The 20,128-nt window shown below is 31.9% G+C and overlaps 1 protein-coding gene across 1 annotated transcript in view; it reads right to left on the reverse strand.

The window, feature by feature from the left end:
* The window catches only part of CNTNAP4 (contactin associated protein family member 4), a 203,388-nt gene that overhangs the window by 136,778 nt on the left and 46,482 nt on the right, over window positions 1-20,128 (reverse strand). The window lies entirely within an intron of this gene.

Below are 20,128 nucleotides of genomic sequence, written 5' to 3' on the forward strand. Positions count from 1 at the left end.
TAAAAAGGAGGGTTTTCTTCCTCCAGCAGGAGAGAGGTACTAAAAAAATATAATTTCAAAATATTTGTGCTGAGGAAAAGCTTTTATTTGATGATAAGCAAACTACCTCCCTTACTACAAACTAAGAATTCCACTTAGCATCTGTACACCTTTTTGGCACGTATTCTAATAATAATCCAAGACTCAATGTAAAACAGAACTTAATCTGGGAGATTGTCTCCTCTTTAGGAGAATGGATTTTTGCAATACTACTATTCTCTATCTCTAGCCTCTGGTGATATGCAAGTTTAGGATGCCATACTAGTACATCCTGCTCTGCACAAAGTTTAGTTCACTACTTCTAATATTTAACCTTCTCTCTCTTTTTCTCCATCAGTGAAGTGAAGATCACTTGGATCACTCACATCTCATCACTGTAAATTTTACCCGAGACTCTTATTTTGTTCATGCAGAGAAAATTTCTTGGAGAAACAAAAATAATGAACTTTCACTGCCACCACCTTTCACTATACCACTGAGTTTAAGCAGCATTCTCATTTAAATGTCTGTACTGATGTAATTTCTTGTATATACAGCATTATGTCAGGAAATATAAACTTACTGTGTGGAAATAGAAAATACGCATTTATTGTATAAATATTTGTTACAATGAAACAAAAAAAATGGCTAGCTCAAATACATAATTCATTATACTTTTATACAACTTTCTCAAGCTAATAGTTTTTTACATGTTCTTAACAGAGCAGCTGCTTTCACTGAGCCACTTGTATTTGTTTTCCTTGCTCAGTGGTCTTGCCCAACATATTACACTCTTGCCTTGCAATTTAAAGCTAGTAGTGATAATTAGCCATAGTTTTCATGGCCAAAGATATTTTTATATTGAGAAAGATTTTTTAGAGTTAAACATCTGCAATTAATTCACTTGTAGATATTTTAGTATTCTTCTTTCTTTCTTTTCATAGTTGTTTTGCTTTCATTAATTCCAGGGTGAAAAAACTAGGCAAACCCAAAATTTGAAACCAAATTAATAGCAATTGACAACAAATTAAACCTGTTTTTTTAGCATTTGCTCCTGTTCACTTTGGGCTAGTGTGCCATCCCAATATTTTACTGACTACAGTCACAGAATTCAAAGAAAATAAAAGCAAACACAAAACACTCTGCATCGATCAGTTAGCCTTAGTATATCTGACACAAGAAGATTGAGTAGTTTAAGTATTTGTCGCTCTGACAGCATTCTGATGAGGTTTTCCAGGGTAACTAAATTAAATTTCCTAATACCAGCTAAATTCTCCAGTGATGTGAGTTATACAAAAATATACAAATACATGTACCTAAATTGTATTTTTCCGATCAAAACACACTTCTTTATCAGTACAAGCTGGCTTGTGTTGATAAAAAAGAAACCCAGCACTGGTTGGGTTGGGTTTCATAAATCAGGTCCTGGACTGATAGACAGAGACCTTCCCCTGTCACGTTCCATCCTGAGTGCAGGCATCTCCCTGGTCAGGAGCTGGGCTGTGTGAGGATCAGACCAATGAGCTGTCGAGGCCCAGCAGTTCTGAAGGCAGTTTTGAGGAAGGCTCTCAGCACTAAGACAGGCTGTCTGTCCCATGGAGCTTTGGTGTTCATGTGTCATCCCTGTCTCTGACCATCGACCCCACCGAACATGTGGATTCTAATATTATGCCAACGTTCATTTGTGATTTGTTTTCCTGTCTCCTCTAATATATATCCACCACTTTAATAGGAAATAGTGACACTTATTAAGAACAAATTGACACAGGTATGAAATAACTATTTTTTTCTTTAACTTCTACAAAAAAAAAACCTCAAACCCTGGTAGATGAGTATTTCAGATATAATTGCATTTTCCTTGCAGATTTTCCTGCTTTCAAGAATGTTGCACAGCAGTATCAGTGAACTGTAAAAGGATCAGCAGCAAGTTCAAAAATACTATCCATCTAAATCTTAAACCTCCTGACATTTATCGCCTGGTTCTAATATACAACTAGATGTATCATCTCCAGTTTTACTTAGCAAAGTGATATGTTTTTTATACTTTACAACAAAATGAGCAGGACAGTGCCTTTGAGCAGATGAGCATTTTTACGCTTATCATTTTTATCACTACTTTAATCTCAGTTCTCAGTAATCCACTTTGGTACTTCTGGTGGTACTTCTGCAAAATCTATTTCAGCCTTCAAAATGATGATTCACTGACTCTGCCACCTGTTTCAGTGCACGTGATGCATTCAGTACAGCAAAGCAAACAGAAAAAATATTGACACCCACAGTTTCCAAGCAAAAACACTTTAAGTATGCATATTTAAAGGAAAAAAAAACCTCTATTTTATTTCCATTATTGTGGATGTAAATTACTACAATTGGCATCAGGGAGACACTGGCCAGCTCCAGCTGGTTATGAGCCTGCATGTTTATTTGACATGCACAAAGAGAATGTGATTATTTAAGAAAACAAGTGCAGTGTCAGCCTTTTAGTCTTTAAAGTCTGTTTGTGCTTATGTGGACAAGAATACAAATATTCTGCAGTGGAATGACAGATAAGTCAACTGAAATGTCTAGTCCAATTACATTTTGGCTTTCTGTAAGGTACACGTGGAACAGTATGCACGTACATGTGCAGTTCCACCTCTGTACATTTTTAAGCGACTTGACCTGACAAGAACATAAAAGGATGAGATAAAACTGGTACATGCATTATCCCCTACATATACCATATTTCTCTAATTTGGTGTTCTAATCATTACTCACAGCATTTTGTTTTAATACAAATATTTAACTTACAAATATATGTCACATGCCACTTCGCACTTCATTAATTGATATCTATAGATGAGACACTATGCCAGATACTCAGCTGGCAAGTTAGTATAACTCTCCCTAAATCCTGTATTTTGTTTCCAGTAATATTTTTCTTATTGACCTGAATAATAAAATGTTGCTAGAGAAATTTATTATGGAGCTTTTACAAAGTCAAGATTTGATCAATTGTTTACCTTCTGTGGTCTAAGATTCCTATTCTTATAAAGAGAACTAAAAAAAATTATAAACTCTTCTTTTCAAATCCAAGTCAATTTCTGGTTTTCTGTATTTGTGTAACATCTGTGCTTTTCAGAGTTCATGCATTATGATCTCATTATGTCCCCACATAATTTGGAAAGAAATGCTCACAAATAAGAAGAGATTTGAATGTTTTAAATTTGAGGTTTCAACCTTTTTATACAGCATTGACTCCTGACTCAGTTTTATTGGCATAAAGCCTGAGAGTTTAACAATGATGACTAGAAAAAATAACAGAGAAAATGGAATTGAGCTTGACTAATGGAATTTCATTATTAAGAAATATAATCACATCTGGCTTGATTATCTGGGAGATAACATCTTTGTTGGTTAAATGTTTAGATTTTAGGTGGCATGTTATAAATAACAGAGCTTTATTATTGTTCCAATTGTTAGTATTTTTACACTATTGGAGGATAAAATTTATTGAGTTACTTAAAAATGAAGAAAAAAATATTTTTTTCCCTAGCATATGATGATAATATTAGTCCTCATTTGTGATTTTCAAAAATAGCATTATAATGTTTATGAAACTAAATTGGCCAATCTCAACAGACAAATTAGTAATTCAGGGATCTTTTATTTGCATCAGATTTAAGACAACTGGTGTATAACTAATGCACAACTAAGCTGTATTATTTCTAAAATTATGTTTAACTTAAAAGCTTTTCTCAGGCTAAAAATTGTGTATTTATGCATATTCAGATCCCATCTTTAAAGGTCATCACAACTTTTTACTTTTAATGACAGACATTATGGACAGCTACTGGAATCAGACTAGATAATGTATGTAATTATAAACAAGTCACAGTAGTGGTTGTGTAGAAATGTTTCTACTGTTTTAAGAAAAGAAATATTACTGTTAAAAACCTTGCTGGATTGAATAGTGCAACTTCTAAAGGCTACCATGAGCCAACTTTACTTTTTTCTTCATAATTATTATATTACTTAAAATATTGCAGAGAATTTAAGTAACAGTCAAAATTAAACTTAATGCAACTCAGTGCAACTTACTAATGTTTATATTGTCTTTTCTTGCCCTTAAGAATTCACTTAAGAATTCTTTAGCCTGATTCTGATGTACTGTAATTTTTTCTGTTATCAGAAATTACTAATCAAATTTTTGTATTTTTAGATATAAAATCACTTATTTGCTAATTATTTTCAACTTCTCATAACACACAGGTATGTGTTAATTATATAAAATGTTAATAAAATAAAAAAACTCATTTAGGACAAAATAAAAGGCAAAAATATAGATATTAATAGGATGTGACCAGACAATATTTTTCCTCCATTTAAATCTATATTTATAAAATTATTTATTCCGAAATGCAAGCTAAGGTCTAACAGCATTATTGTTGTGGCGCTACTCTTTATGTAAAAATGTTCATATACCAGCTTAACTAATTCAAGATCCTGAAACATTATCCTGGATGATAGGATATCCATGATTTGCTAGATAGATATTCAATTAAAAAATCATGAAAATCTCTTCTCTCTACATTTTTTTTAATGTGTAAAGTGCTATGAAACTGTAGACTGCTTTGAGTTGAAGTTTTATCTGTCTATATTTAAAAGATTTCTAGAAGTAGATGATGACAGTAAACATCACAGATGTATATATGTATACATACATATATGTATGTAAATAAGTGTATTATATATAGAAATATACATAAACACATCATATATATGTGTGTGTGTGTATGTATATACTTGTATAATAGAAAAAGAGAAGCTGACTGAATCCATCCAAAAATCATACATATGATTATATATATATAAACACAGATCCCTTATATGCCTTAAATTCTAAAAGCATATTCTTTTTTTGATATAGCAATTTAAGGTGGCTAAAACTGTACATTGCTAACTGGATTGCAAATGTACTTATGAATTCAAGAACTCACTTCTTCTTTTACTCCTGGGTAGTCCAAAGAGGTTTAGTTAAGGATTGAATCCAAATTGATTAAAAGATGTCCAAGAACAAAGACTCATTCTCTGCCCTAAGAGATGTGGATTTAGAGCTTTAAACCTCTAACTGAGACATTATGTATACTACACTTTTGCCTACATGACAATACTTTATTTTCTTGGGTGTGCAGGTTTTGGTCCTTATGAGGAAATTCTGTCTACTTATACAGAAGAAGAAAGATGTAGTACAGCAAAGATTTCTTCACATTGAAAACTAACATTCATAGAATATTGATCTTTGTTATTAAATAAGTAGATGGTAGTGAAACTATTAATGATTAAAGGTGAATATTTCATTAATATTTGCATTAATATTTGAATATTTTTTGTTGTGGTTGTCATTTGTAGAATGAAATAGCCTTTATTGCATTACCTGTCTCTCCCTTTACTGGGCTACCACCTAAAACCACAAGCTAAACAAAAGGTAACAGTTTCCAATTGCTTTTGCCAGAATGTTAGTTTTATAGTCATGCAATAATAATAATGTTGACTGAGTGCAGAAACTGTCAAATACTGCAGTTGTTTGAAAAGTCTGTATTCTGCCTAAGAATAATAAACCAGTTTCATATCTTAAGAGAAGACCAAAACAGAAGCCAAAACCTCACAAAAAGCCTTTGACATGCTTTAAGAATTATGTCAACAAATAAAAAGGAATACAGGTACCACACATAAAATTTGGATGGGAAGGTCAACATGATCTTAATTCTGATAATTAAATTTGACTGGAGTTCCCAGCAAAACATGATTTTGAACAGAAATAAAACTGCTGTCGTAGTCAAGACTAAATGCTATAGTAATGCAGCAGATGACAAATTTTAAAAAGATGCTAAAAATATCAAACTTTTCACAAAGCTATTTGTTGGGAAGCAGGGTAATAAGCTTTCCCCTTTTTGTCATCAGAGACATTTTATCCCACATCTTTCTTCTCCCACCTACTACAGGCAGTCACAAAATAGCAGACAAGAGCAGGCTGCTCAAGTTCTAACTGCAAAATCTTCACATGCTTTGCATTTTAAAGTGTCATAGAGGAACATCTCTTCTGGAAGGAAATTAGGATTTTTGGAGAGCTACTAACATGTAACTGCTTCAAAAATAAGACAAACAAGAATGCTCTATTCCCCAACACTGTTACAGGGTATATCCACAGTATTACAGACTTAGCTGGGGGTGAAAGGGAGGAAATTAAATTGAATGCTGTTGTAAAATACACTAGTATAGAATGAATTTTTGTAATTTTTAAATGGTTAAATAAAATATAAAAATGCATACTACTCCATGCAAAGATATTATACTCTTAGCAAAAAGCAAATATCTGCTCTTAGGTAACAAAGTGTTGGTAATTCAGAGGTCAAAGTACAGCCTGTAGCAAAATATTCAATGATGAAAGGCACCACACAAATATGTTAGTTTTTTTCTTAGTATCTGACAATCACCCCTATGAGCTACCAGAGAAATAAAGAGATCTGATAGCTGAAATTGCATTTTCAACTCCTATTCCTTTAGTAATTAAGCATTAACACGTATGTTCTATTTTACTGAATCACATACTATACAAGAGGGCTTGGAATGGGCCACAAATCAATCACAAACCTGCCCTCAGCTGATCATATTACAGGGGCCTTTTCCAGTTAGATGTCAGCTCTGAATGTTGATTGCCCAACCATAGCTTGCCAAGAGCTACATGTTCTTCCTCCCTTATTAAGTTACATGAAACTGAAAAGATATAGATCTGGATTTCAAATCCACTGATCTGTGAAAAAGGTAGGAAGAATTACATTATAGGAAATCTTGGTAGTATGGTTTATTATTAAGGTTATCCATTATTTCCAGGTATTTCAAATTTTGTCAGACTTTTAAGTAGACTGAAAACTTGCAGCTTTCAGGTTTATTTTCTCTTTTATTAGGTTTGTTTTTGGTTTTTTTTCTCATCTGAGAAATACCTTTAGCAATTCTAAGATTCATACAAGGATTTCATTTGTTATTAGGTGATGAGTATGTGCCAAGAATATGCTTTTTTTCTTCCTTTTTCTTATCAACCATCACATTTGGCTGAAATATAAAACAGAAACAAATGATCCAGATATTATTAGGTTAATACTTAACCCTGAAAGGTCTGCCTGCATTATGTCACAGAAGTACTGGTGCTGATGAGATTTGTGAGTTAACACCAGGTACAAGAACCGAAATGAGGAAATTTATTTTGTAGTTTGTTTCCCTCTGCTTTCTTTTGGTGAAGAGAACATTCAATATAGGAAGATAAGAATTTAATCAAAGATGAGAAGTATAGATTGGTACAAAGAAGGCTGTGACTTGAAGTGGACTTCTGTTATAGCAGTCTAAAATAACTGCACCAGACTCATCATAAATACGAAATGTGTGAGTATATGAAGAAAGTATTTAAGTAGGCTGAAAAAGGAAATGGCAACAAATAACATGAAGAAAGAATAAATTGTGATCTTGGAAAGAACATGTTCCCTGAATGTTGGTTTGTTTTTAGTTTGTTTTTTTGTTTTTCATTTTTTCACCCATAAATATACAAGCTGTAAATATACAAGCTGTAAGATTAAGAAAAAACAAGGTCAAACATGTTGCATAAATGAAGAATATTGTCAGAAGTCACCTTTTTAACATGGGTGAGATTACTAAGATACTATTTGCTTTTGATTTGATGAGAAGTCAAAAGCTTATTCATACCAAAACATGCATAATTTGCATGTTTTGGTAACATTCAATTTCCATAGGGATTTTGAGGTGGAAAATGTATTCTGATAATTATTTTCATGTTATATGGGACATCCTGGATCTGTAAGATCAGTTCTTACCTGTGACAGTCAGCCAGGAGCACTGCCTTCATATCTGGTTTGAATTTCTGGTAGTTCAACTGTGAAATTGAGTCCAGGCAGCCTGGAACCTGGACTAAAGGCCAGAAGGACATTTGTAACCACATAAGCCAAAACTTCCCCAACAAGCACAAAGCCACAAAAATAATTGTGCCTTTGTCTTTTCTGATCTTAGAAACTGTGAAAAGGTTAGGGAAATTAGTGTAAAAGACGCATAAAAGGACATGAGAGCTACTGCAAGTGGAATACTGCCAGAAGCTGTACTGGGAATATGGTTTCCCTCAAGCAAAATTTTGACATTTAGAAAATTCTTCTTGTTTGTTATTATGTATGCCCTCCTAGGATAAGGCTCCAGCTGCTTCAGATCCTGGCACCAGGCTTATACTGCCGCTTCTGGTGTTATAATTCTGTGTGTCAGAAATCCCAGTTCAGTTTCAATTCCACCAAACTTTTCCTGGTTTCTTTGCAATCCCCAGTCCCAGAAAATGATGAATACCTGAGGGCAAACTGCTTAAAAGTAGCTCACAAAATTCCACTCTAGCTGAAAATACTGCCTTTGAGACTACAGTGAGAGGCATGATCATCCACACAGATGAATCTGGAAAAAAATTTTTAAGAATTCTGGGAAATATGAACACAGACAACTATTCTGGATTTGTTAGAGAAAAAAATACCTTGCATGCTATTGAGAAATGAGAACAAAGCCATGGCAAGTTTTCTGCTGTGTCATTTGAGTGTGAAGAATCCTATGCCCACGTATGGCTGCCTTAGCCTCTCTACCCATACCAGTCTGATTATGTTAATCTTGTTTCCATGTAAACGTAGCAGAAAACTTTAAGAAACTTACAATGATCACATAACTAATTTTATGTGGCAAGTAGTCATGTAACAGCAAAAATAAGAGATTATTTGCTGCAGTTATAAATAGAAGGTGAGGTGGGCTTTTTTGTTTGTTTTCATTTGCTTTATCAGGAAGTAAACTAAAATTACTTTTTTTTATATGTATATATATGTATGTGTCTAGCAAAAGATTAAATGATAATAGCTTTTTCATATTTCTGCAGGCTAGAAAAATAATCAAGGCTTCTTAGTTATCCAAAAGGCAAAACAATCCCTTGAGGAAACACAGTAAACAATATAATGACTTGTGAAAGCTATGATTTCAATGGATCATTTCCTTTTTGCCTGAACTGCTCTTTCATGACTACTCTTCTAAGCTTACCAATTTCAAGGTCGACTTTTTGCTAAATGTAGACAGCTGGCCTTCTGCATCATATTAGAACCTAGTCCTATGAGTATATACAGATATTACTTTTTATACAGTGATTCCCCTACTAAATGTATTTTAAAGTTATTACTGCTATTACAGAGTGTGAAAAAGATAATACAGAATGAAGTCTGGGTAAGGAAAAAAAAAGTTTTAAATATATGAAAGAAACCTTATACCTATAGCCTTATATCCCCTTATAAATGGGGCCAAAGACCTAGAGGGAAAGTGCAAAAAGTAGAGTCACTCTTTTTAGCAATGTAAGGAGTCACATAGTTAGTATTAAAAAAAAAATCAAAAATATATTCAGTTAATAAGGTTATTATTTGTGAGAACACACTGAAGATCTAAAGAGATAAAAAAGTATCATAAAAAAGGAATAAGCAAAACAAAATCATATTCATTGTCCAGAATTCTTACGATGAATGAAGCTAAAATGTCTATTTAAACTCTCTTTGTTTATTAATCAAAGCATGTTTACAAGACGTCTTGAACATTTTGGATATAAATATTGTTAAAATACATTGAAAGGCATGAGAATGGTCCACTGAATATCTTATTAACATCATTTTGTGTAAAATGGGCTGGAATAAAAAGAGAAAAATCAAAATTATTTTTAAAAAAACAGATGTATTTTTACAGTTATTTTTAATTCCAAATCAACCTGATCAGGTTTGATTTAAGGTACTTTACAATGTTTAGGCTCCTGAATTCAAGATTAATATATCCTTTGCCACAGTTCACATTTTGTGGTTGGTTCTTTTTTTGTTTATTTATTTTTGAGCTTAATTAAAAACATCAGTGGTTTTATAAATGCACTTAAACTGCAGACATCCTGTTTCAGAATTAAAGACATACAATAACCACAAACAAAGGGTTCTGCTTGCCAGATGTAAACCTATTATCCCTCCCAACAACAGCAAAAGTGAAGATTCCACTTCATCTCTTTATTCTATATTTAGAAACCAGGTGCACTTCAACATGAGGCAGCTTAATCCCTTTTAAAATGTTAGAAGTTGAAATATCAAGGCTTTCTGAAAACTGATTTATCAGTGAGCTCTTGCCAGTGTGTTTTGACAATTTACGGTTTAGAGTCAATAGACACTTTTGATTTCCCATCAGAAAGACATTCATCTTTCTATAGCTCAAAGATCTAATATTAAAGGAAGACTTCAGCTGCTTTAAACCTAAAAATAAAGAGCACAACTTTTACTCATCACTCAAAGAACAAGTAAACTATAATGCTGAAAGAAAAATCTCATGGAATCTATTTATACATTTTCTTAATAATTTTATTCAAGTATTAAAATAATTCTAACAATCTCTTTCAAAAATTCAGAATTTTCAATTTTAATTTCACAGTATTACTGAAATAAACATCTATCATCTGAAATGATGCTAAAAGCACAAAAAGTTATATATAATATCTGTGTTAAAATTCCCAATTTTGTGTTTCTCTTCATGAAGCTTGCAACACTGAAGATCTCAATTGTATATAATTTTAAATCAATGCCTGATCAATGACACTAATTATGTACTTAAAATGCCATCTACATTTCAAAATTGTATTACCTATACATGTAGTATCCTGATCGAACAACATATTCAGTATGTTCAACATCATATTCATCTATTTTGTTACATTTGAGAAATTTTAAAAGTTATTATTTCAACTTATCAACAAAACCACAAATTATTAAATGGGGAATAATATTTCTCCTATTGTATTACCCACCATTCTTGGCCCTTATTAAGCAAAACATGCTTTTTCAGTCTTCAGAGTACATTTTTTTTAATTGAACATTGCAGTAAAACGCTAGCCTAGCAAAGATGCTAATCATTTTAACTAAGTCCTTCCCATTTTTTTCTGGACATGTAGTTTCTCATCGGCTTTTTAAAAATAATTATTTTTCACTGAATTCCCAGGTAATGGACTCAAAATTCTGTTTTAGAATTCAGATCTTAAAAGGTGTTGTAGATCCCTATTGAACTTTCAGGTTCATTATGATATTTTGAGAAACAATAATTAGCTTTGAATACAATAAATTACCTGTCCTGAGACACATTTGTTAATGTAGGCAACAATTTAATAATTTGGATTTTACTTTGGGTTTTTATTTTGGTTTTTCCTTTAAACCAGCTTCCTCAAACAGTATTAGTTAAGGTTACCTTTCTCTTTGCTTATCTTTCTGTCCCAAAACAGGGGAAATTAGCCTTTTGGTGATGATATTGTGAAATATACTCATAGCAATATAGAATTATCATGAATTGCAATTTTTTTTTTTTTCTGTTCCTTTGAAGGTCATACTATTTATCAATGCCTCTTAATGTTGTCATGCAAATGGGAATAATCTATGAGCAAGACATCCTGCTATCCACGCATGCTTCAGGCAGACAGCAACCTTAGCATGAATTGATACACAGGTATCTGATAACAGCACAATTTCTATTCAAATTAATTCTCTGCTGAAGGATTACAGAATACGTCAGCTAGAAAGTATGATAAATTAATTACAAACACTCAGTTTCTGACCTCAGAGTGTTAGCAGCTCTGACTTTTGCAATGACTATCACTGCATACATGCAATTGTGGCATGTTAAGTCATTGGAAAATAAAACACCCAAATCACCTTCTAGAAAAAGTCTGAACTGATACATGTGTATAAATAAATAGGGAACCCTTCATTTTCTTTCTAGACACAGTCATAATGAGACTAATACACAGCTGTACTTCAGTTCTCAAACAGAGAATGAAATCCATACTAATATGTAGAATAAATGACTGTATAAATTGGAGAAGCTTCTACCCCCAAAATCAAACAACCCCATAAGCAACTCATCAGAGAACAACAAAAAATGTAATGTTCTTATTTTTAAGACGAACAAAACAGCAGTAGTCCTGGTAGAGTAGGTAGGTTCACATACTATATAAAGGACAATGATTTTTTATACCCTAATGTACTGAAGATAGAACAGCTTAATTTACTAATGATCTTTTAGTTTCATTGAATATGGTTCGTAAGTTATAATCTACAATTACCAATATGACACTCAGAAAAGACCACAACAACAGAAAGAACATTAAAGAAAATACTTAAATTCCAGACTCCTCATGACACGACAATTTAATATTGTAAAACTGAAGAAACCTACAAAATCATACAAAGGAGCTGGCATGCCATATTTATGGAAATTTTAAAATCCATAGGTGAAGGCTTTTTGGAGGATTCACATGTTCATAAATTATTTAACAGTAGAAAATTACTAATAAAAATATATTAAATCCTGCAAATGATAGAAATATTATTTTATGATTGATTATAATATATTGATTCTTAAATGGTGTTATTATATAAACTAAAATTTGTGTTAATAAACTTACTACAGAATTCTTAATTTTTATAAATAATAATGACAGAAATGAAGAGGTAGACAAATAAAGGTCTCCAACAAATGTACTTCCATTAGGGACTTAAAAATATTTATAAGAATTTCTACTGAATTCATCCAAATTAGTTCTGCCCACTCTGCCACACTATTGATCATCACACCATGAAATAAAAAAAAAAAACAAACCTAAAACTACTTTACCATTTCTATTTTTGCATAAACATCCTACTGATGTAGTTATTTGACTTTTTTCTGCTGCTTTAAGCCATTGGGAGGAGTTTTGGAAACAAATGCCTTGAGAGTGAAGGAAATCATAAAGTCAAGCACACAAAGTTGTCTTACAATACAGCCAAAGCTCAACCATCGTAGTTTTATGTGATATTTGTACCAGGAGCAATGACTGGAATTAATTCCATCATGGAACAGGATGTTACTATGTAGTTTTATTCTTCTCCATAGAGCTTAAACTTTTTTTATACACTCATCCAATTATCTACATCAAAATAATCTGTTACAACCTCTCTGGTTAGAAGTTGAGGTACTATAACAGGGAAATTTATTGAAGAATGATGGATAGACTTTGTTCACTGAAAATCTCAAGAAAATATAGCAACACGTATATTTTTGCTTTATTTTACACTCATTTTCATGACCTAGCACTAATTTCTCTGTCTAACTCTTTATATGCAACAGGTGATAATTGAAAATTATTCTTCTGGAACATAAATTATTCCTGTTTTGGGATATAAGACTGCTAGACAGAGACTGCTGTTTTTCATCTGGCCCAAAGAGCAGTGAAATTTATTCAAAACAGCTAAGTAATATAAATTCATTGTGAATTTCACTTAGCAGGAGCAGTTTGTGACAGAAAGATTAAAAATGTGAATGGAAATGGTATTATGTGTACAGAAATACATTTTGCTAACCTAGTGTTATTATCTAATAGATCTGTGTATTTCAATTATTTTTTATTATTACATCTGTCTTTGAAAATAAAATCCTGTTGATAAACAGAAATTCAAAAGAGGAAACAAGTCAAAGTCACTTTTCACCAGAAAATTCTAATTTATATATTAGTCAACTAAACATGATGAGTCTGATACTTCCCACAGATATGTTTCAAGACTGTCTGATGTACTTTCAGCTCTTATCTGAAGTAGCTTAGTTCATGATTTTCTGTCTCTTTGAGATGCCTAAAGATGTAGATTATAATGTAATATATAAATTTAACGTAACTTCATAAAGATTACAACAATATTTATATTAATTATCTACCTATATGACACCGAGGGAAACAATGACTAGGATATTAATTAGAGTAACACTATTTTGAAAAGCTTTGAGATTAGTCTAGTAATCCTAAATTTCCATTAAGCCAATCAAGTAAGGTGCTAACACTGCAGCATGCCCAGGATGATGAAAGGGTCTCCTACAAAAGACAGTTGGTCCTTAAGGAGATCTATTGTAAATGAGATGTCAAAAACCAGATCACTTGTACAAGTCTCAGAACTTTTTGTAGGGGTGTCAGGAAGAATGTTTTCTCTTTTTATAGCATTCTTCTTTGAAACTGAAAATGCCATAATTATCTAAAAATTGGAATTTATGACACTCAGCCTTATTTTGCACTACAGCTGAAATTAGCCATTATTACATGACACAGAAAATTTTGTACTTTTAAAATTCAGGGATACTTCCAATATCTGGCTTTATCCCATCTAGCACTTGGTCCTTTTTAGGTTTTTAGGAAAAAATATTTAAGCTCCTTTACCCTTGGCTCAAACATACAAGAGAAAAAAGAAGAAAATCAGATGCATCATCATTTATGATCTATTTTTCCATCCTTCAAAAAATTAAAGGAGGCATGACCTTAAATTCTTTGTTACTGCAAAGCAATCCTGGAAGTCAAATTCTATTTTGACTCTCTAAAGGATATCATGATTCAAAGTCTGGATAAAATTCAGATTTTTTCTAGGATTTTAAAAGTATATTACTTAGAACTATCTAAAGCCAGAAAAAAATAGCTATATCCAGATTTCTGTTTTTTATTCTATTAAATTTAACAAAAAGGGCAGTAGACATGTGTTGCAGCAAACTTTATTTTTTAAGTCAACTTTTATTTGATCTTGTTCTCAAGCCTGTTCAAGGTTGCTTGCAAGAATATTTGAATACTGTAGTTTAACACAAGTTTTTGGAAAACTGTTTTTTTTTTAACTTGATGTTAACTTGTTGACTTGATGTTTTCTTTACTTACTAATTGCTAGAATTCATTTATCCATTTTGAACTACTTAGTGTGAGTTCTCAAAATTTATTTTTTCTCTTCCCATAGCTATATTTCAGGTAGAAGAAGTCCCAATTTCAAGAATGAAGTACCCTTATTAACATTTTTACTTCTTCTGTGCATTCCACCATGTATTTTGTTATTCCAATGATGAAACACATTAAATAGCTGTCTAAAACCTCTTTTTATGCTTTGTTATGCTTAAATGCATTTTGATGACAAGTCTGGAATTAGGTTTCTTGAAATAACTGTACAAATATTCCAGCTCCTCATAAATTTTCATGAAAGCACAATGGGCTGCAAATATTAAAAATCTTAGTGAATCTTTGATCCTTATTTACTCACTCTGCTTAAGTGCAGTTTAGTTCTCTCTTTCTTTCTATCTTTCTGTTTTTTTCCTTTTTTTGTCACTTTGTTTCTCGCCCCAACATCCTTTTGCAATATCAAAATCACACCATATACACATATTAATAGAATATATAGAAAAGCAAAATAAGCACAAATTCAAATTTTGAAATTTAGGCAATAGTACTGCTTCAAACTCTACCTTTATAAAGCTGATATAATCCTGAGAATTTTTAAAAATTGTGTACATACAATATATGCATGTGCAACACCATATGGAACTTTTCTATATGCTTATACAATTTTTTAAGGTGTCTAATACCCTTATTAAAAACCTCTACTGCAGAAAAAGTAAAGCTGTAAAATGGTATTAAAAACAATTTTATAATTAATATGCTGAGAGATCCATGGTAATGTTCTTACTGAAAGATATAACTATTGTAATAGCTACAGGAAAGAAACCAACCAAAGAAAACCAGATATGGATTTCTTCCTCAGAAACTGCATGGCCCTGGACTTTCACTGGATAACAGGACATCATTTGGTCCTTTATGAAGAAATCACAGTAGAAGTTCTTAATGTTTTTTGTTTAAAAGCAAATGACTGAGATTGTTACATTTTGCCTTTTTCCTAATATATACATACATGAACACGTAAGTCAGAAAAATGTGTCATGATATTAGATGGTTCAACTTAGATTTGCTGTTTGTTTATAAAAACATGACTAACAACAGTCTCCTTTTCTAATTCCTTGTATTAAAGTAAAATATCAGCTTTAATAAATTTTATTTACATACTTTTGAAATAGAGAGGGTAAGTTTTTCCTAGTTATCCTTTGGTAACACACAATCCTAGCTGCAATTAAGTTTTTTTTGTCTGCCATTTTATTTTAATTTTTAACATTACATTATGAAGGTTAAACTGCTTCCTATAAAAACTGTTGAAAGTTGAACTTCTTATTGTGTAAGAAATGTTTTAACTTTAACTGTTGACTTGATGTTTAACTGTTGACTGGATATTTTCTTTAACTACTGATTGCTAAAATTCATTTATTCATTTTGACCTATTTAGTGTGAATTCTCAAAAAGTGTCTAAAGTATACTGGTTTATAAAAACAAAAATAAGTATAGAGTTTACAAACCATATTGAGTAAACAAGCCTTTAAATATTCTTTGTCACAAAATAATGTGATAAAAGCGTAGGATATTCAGTGTAATGGTAAGGTAAAGGTAATGAAAAAGGCAAAGAAGTTTCATATATACATCAGAGGGAAAAAAATTAGACCTGCTGTTAAGGTATTCAAAATTTCAGGCTGCTTTTGAAAAACTGACAAGGTAAACTGACAGCATAATTAAAATACATGGGTTTCTTCCTACTTCAGGGAAAGAGAAATCTGTAAGCCAGTGTTTTTGGCTACCTAACAACTCCTATATTCAATTTTCTTCTGTCATATTTAGATCAATTAATCATGTGAATATGGAGTAAGATAATCACAGCCAAATCCTTATCCAGCTTACTTAGCTGTCCAAATATCAAAGCTATTCCAATAGTATGTGCACTCTTGTAGAACAACTGTCTTCTGATTTTTTCTCTTGCAAGGTTTCAGAAGTTCATTAATTCAAAAGAAGGCCAGTGTTCTTGGGTATAAAGACTCATGGTATGGTGATTCATAGTACAATTAATGTATTTTTTCCAAGGGTATTTGAATGGTGAATTACAGAGTATGTACAACCAGCTTGACAGGGCACTGCAGACAAAACCAGAAAATGCTGAGCTCAACAATGACACAACCTCCTCTCCATGTGGTAAAGGCCTCAGATCATGGTTGAGAGACAATACACCAAGAACATGCAAACAGGGCAAACCTCTGTAGTGCCAGACTTCAACTGAGTACTCATAATGTAAATTATTGGCAATGAATGGCTAGAAACACATCCTTATTGGTCCTGGTTAGGAATTGGCATTGAAATTCCTATCACTACCCCAGGCAGACATGCTCTGAATGCTGTCTGCTTTTTCCTGTCTTTTGGGATGCCTCAGTTCACCCTATAAAGAGGTACACTTTACCTTTGTTCTTTTTTCCTTTTTGTTTCATTTACTCTCTCATGGATAGATACATAAAAAGAGAGCATCTCCCCTGAACATGTTTTGTGTCACCTATTCCCACTGGCATAGGAAACTAGCCTAGAATTTCAACCAGACTTTCAGCATCCAGAATTTTAGTTAACCATTTTTAGTTTTACCATTCTGTGGTAAAGTATAACGCTATATCGAAAATAAGTTCTTTTTTTCTGTTTGCTTGTGCACTTTTGTTTGTTTGGTTTTGGTTTTTGTTTGCTTTGGTTTGTTTTGGTTTGGATATTTGTTTGCTAGAGAAGAAGCTAAGCAGGATTGCTAATTTAGTTCAATTCCCAAATTAATCTCAGCCACAGCTTTGTAGAATGCAGTTCCTATTTAGTAAGTATGACTTCTGCTCTTTCCTCTAAAACCTTAATAATTCACCCTGTTAAAGTGCTTATTTATATTATATATTATATATTATATATTAAGGTATATTTATATTGTATATTTAGGTATATTGATTACTTATTTCTTCATAATTGCTTTTATTCACTATTTCACCAATCCTCATTTCATTATGCATTTCATCATAAATGATTTGTGCTTACTTCCATATAATCGACAAAAGTATTGAACGAAGCTGGCCTGGAAACTTAGAGTTTCCTTTGAACTTCTCTGAAAACAAATGATAAACACATTATGAAGTCCACCAGCTAGATCTTAATGCATTTAATTTGAACCGCACTGATATGGTGCTATTATTTAAAATGAAAAATTAATACAAAATTAGGCCAAAAGTCAAACTCTACTTATATTAAATCCCTGCATTTTATGTCTGCTAACTTCAAATAATGAAATTAGGAGTTTAAAAAGTTATTTTTCCATTAAAAATTTTGAACTGCTTTTAGTGATTGGGGTTTTTTTATTTAATTCTTTCTATTTAATTTTTCTATCTAATTTTCCATTATTGCAAGCAAATCTGATGTCAGAGTAAGTACTTTAAAAGTTAGCAGAAATATTCATTAGCTGTGCTTGAGTATTGAGTATCTGAAAACTTCAGGGAATCAACGAACTAGTAATAATTAAAACTCTGAAGAACATTTAATGAGTTATTCCTAGATGTTATCACTTTCCCTAACTGCTAATGGACTGGAAATTTTTTTGTCATCAAGGAGTTCAACCACATTATCTTTTTCTACACAGAAAGAAAGCTGAAACATATTCTCAGTTAGCTGTTTTACTAATCATTCTCTGCTGTTATCATTTTTATTAGATCTTCACATAAAGTACATATTCTACTTTATTTTTAGGCTTAAGTTTTCTTTCCTCACACACTTGAACTTTTCCTGTTGATTTTCTACATTTAGTAAACACCTACCTACATGGTTAAAGAACCATTTAAGTTCAACTTCCCACATTTCTGATAAATTTTGTGCTATTTTTTAACTTTCCATTGCCAACTGAAAAAGTGTGGGTGTATATGCATATTTAGTTTATTTCTTTATTGATGAATGACAACATTTTGACTCCCATGTAACCTGTGTAAAAGCACTCAACTTTTTTCTGTCTAAAATACATTCAATTTTCCCTAACTTTGGCATTTTAAGAACTAAGCATATTATTGTATTGGAGCCACAATCTGCTTGTCCTAAATGAATGTTAGGAAGTCACAATCACTCCAAGACACTAACTTTGGCTGAAAAAAAGATATGTTTTTATTCAAAGTAGAGAGTTATTTATATTAAATACAAACTCAAATTCAGGTAACACACATTTTTTTTAAAACTCTTATGATGTGTTCATTGCTTCCATAAAATCGCTGACAGTACACTCCATATTTTCCTAGTAACAATTTTTTTTCCCAGTCTTTATTGTTTAGCAATAATTTCTTGTGTGCCTAAATGTTTTTATTTATAACCATGCATGTATAATGACTAGCTTTGTTCCATCCAAATAAAACTTTAATGCATATACACCCAGAAATATAATCAGGTTTTGCACAGGAAATTCACAAAAAAATGTTAAACCCAAATTCAACGTAGAAAATATATTCCTGGCTCCATAGCAAGTACTGAGTCTCTACTTTCACTGAAAAATAAAGCATAAAATATAAGTTAAAACTAATATATTTAAAATTAATTTACTGAAGACTGAAGAAATTTTCATCTCACCTCATCTACACCATTCCATAAAATTATGTCTGAATGAACCAGAAGGTATCTAGCCAAACAATCTGGTCACATTGTTAAAAAATGACAAATAATCAAGGCATTCAAACCTGTACTCTGTTCAGTACTGCGAACCTGAGGTACACAGAATGAGAAGGCAGACAATCATAATCTTCTAATAAAGCTACCTGCTGTTTTGTATCTACATGAGTTTGAATTATACCAGATGTAAGGTTATATACATTTATAATGTGTGCATACAGTACAGGGCACAGTGAAGGAAACTTTAAATCTAAAAAAAGGCATTTTAACATGGGACAAATAACTTCATAGCACATGAAGAGAGCCAAATGGAAAAAGCTTTCAAACATATATTTTTTAGGGATGACCAATAGAAAGACACTAGCTTTGGTGATAATACATGTATTATTTGAAATTCTAAGATCATATATTACTTCAGACTAAGGGAATTCCTTCCAGGATATATAATTTCCACTGATATTACAACTTCATTCCAAACAGAAGCTCATGCTTATCCTTTACTCCAGGTTAATAAAATAGATTGGGGTATTCCTTCTTCACTACAGTGTTTCTATCAGACATTGCAAATATTCCAGTAAATCATGAAGGTTCAATGACAGAAATTACTTTGGCAGGACAAAATATTCTTAAGATTTATTTTATATACCTTTCAATTAAATAAATTAATGCAAAATA

Source organism: Lonchura striata, chromosome Z, assembly GCF_050655825.1.
Source record: "Lonchura striata isolate lonStrDom1 chromosome Z, ASM5065582v1, whole genome shotgun sequence".
In the NCBI taxonomy this organism is placed as follows: Eukaryota; Metazoa; Chordata; class Aves; order Passeriformes; family Estrildidae; genus Lonchura; species Lonchura striata.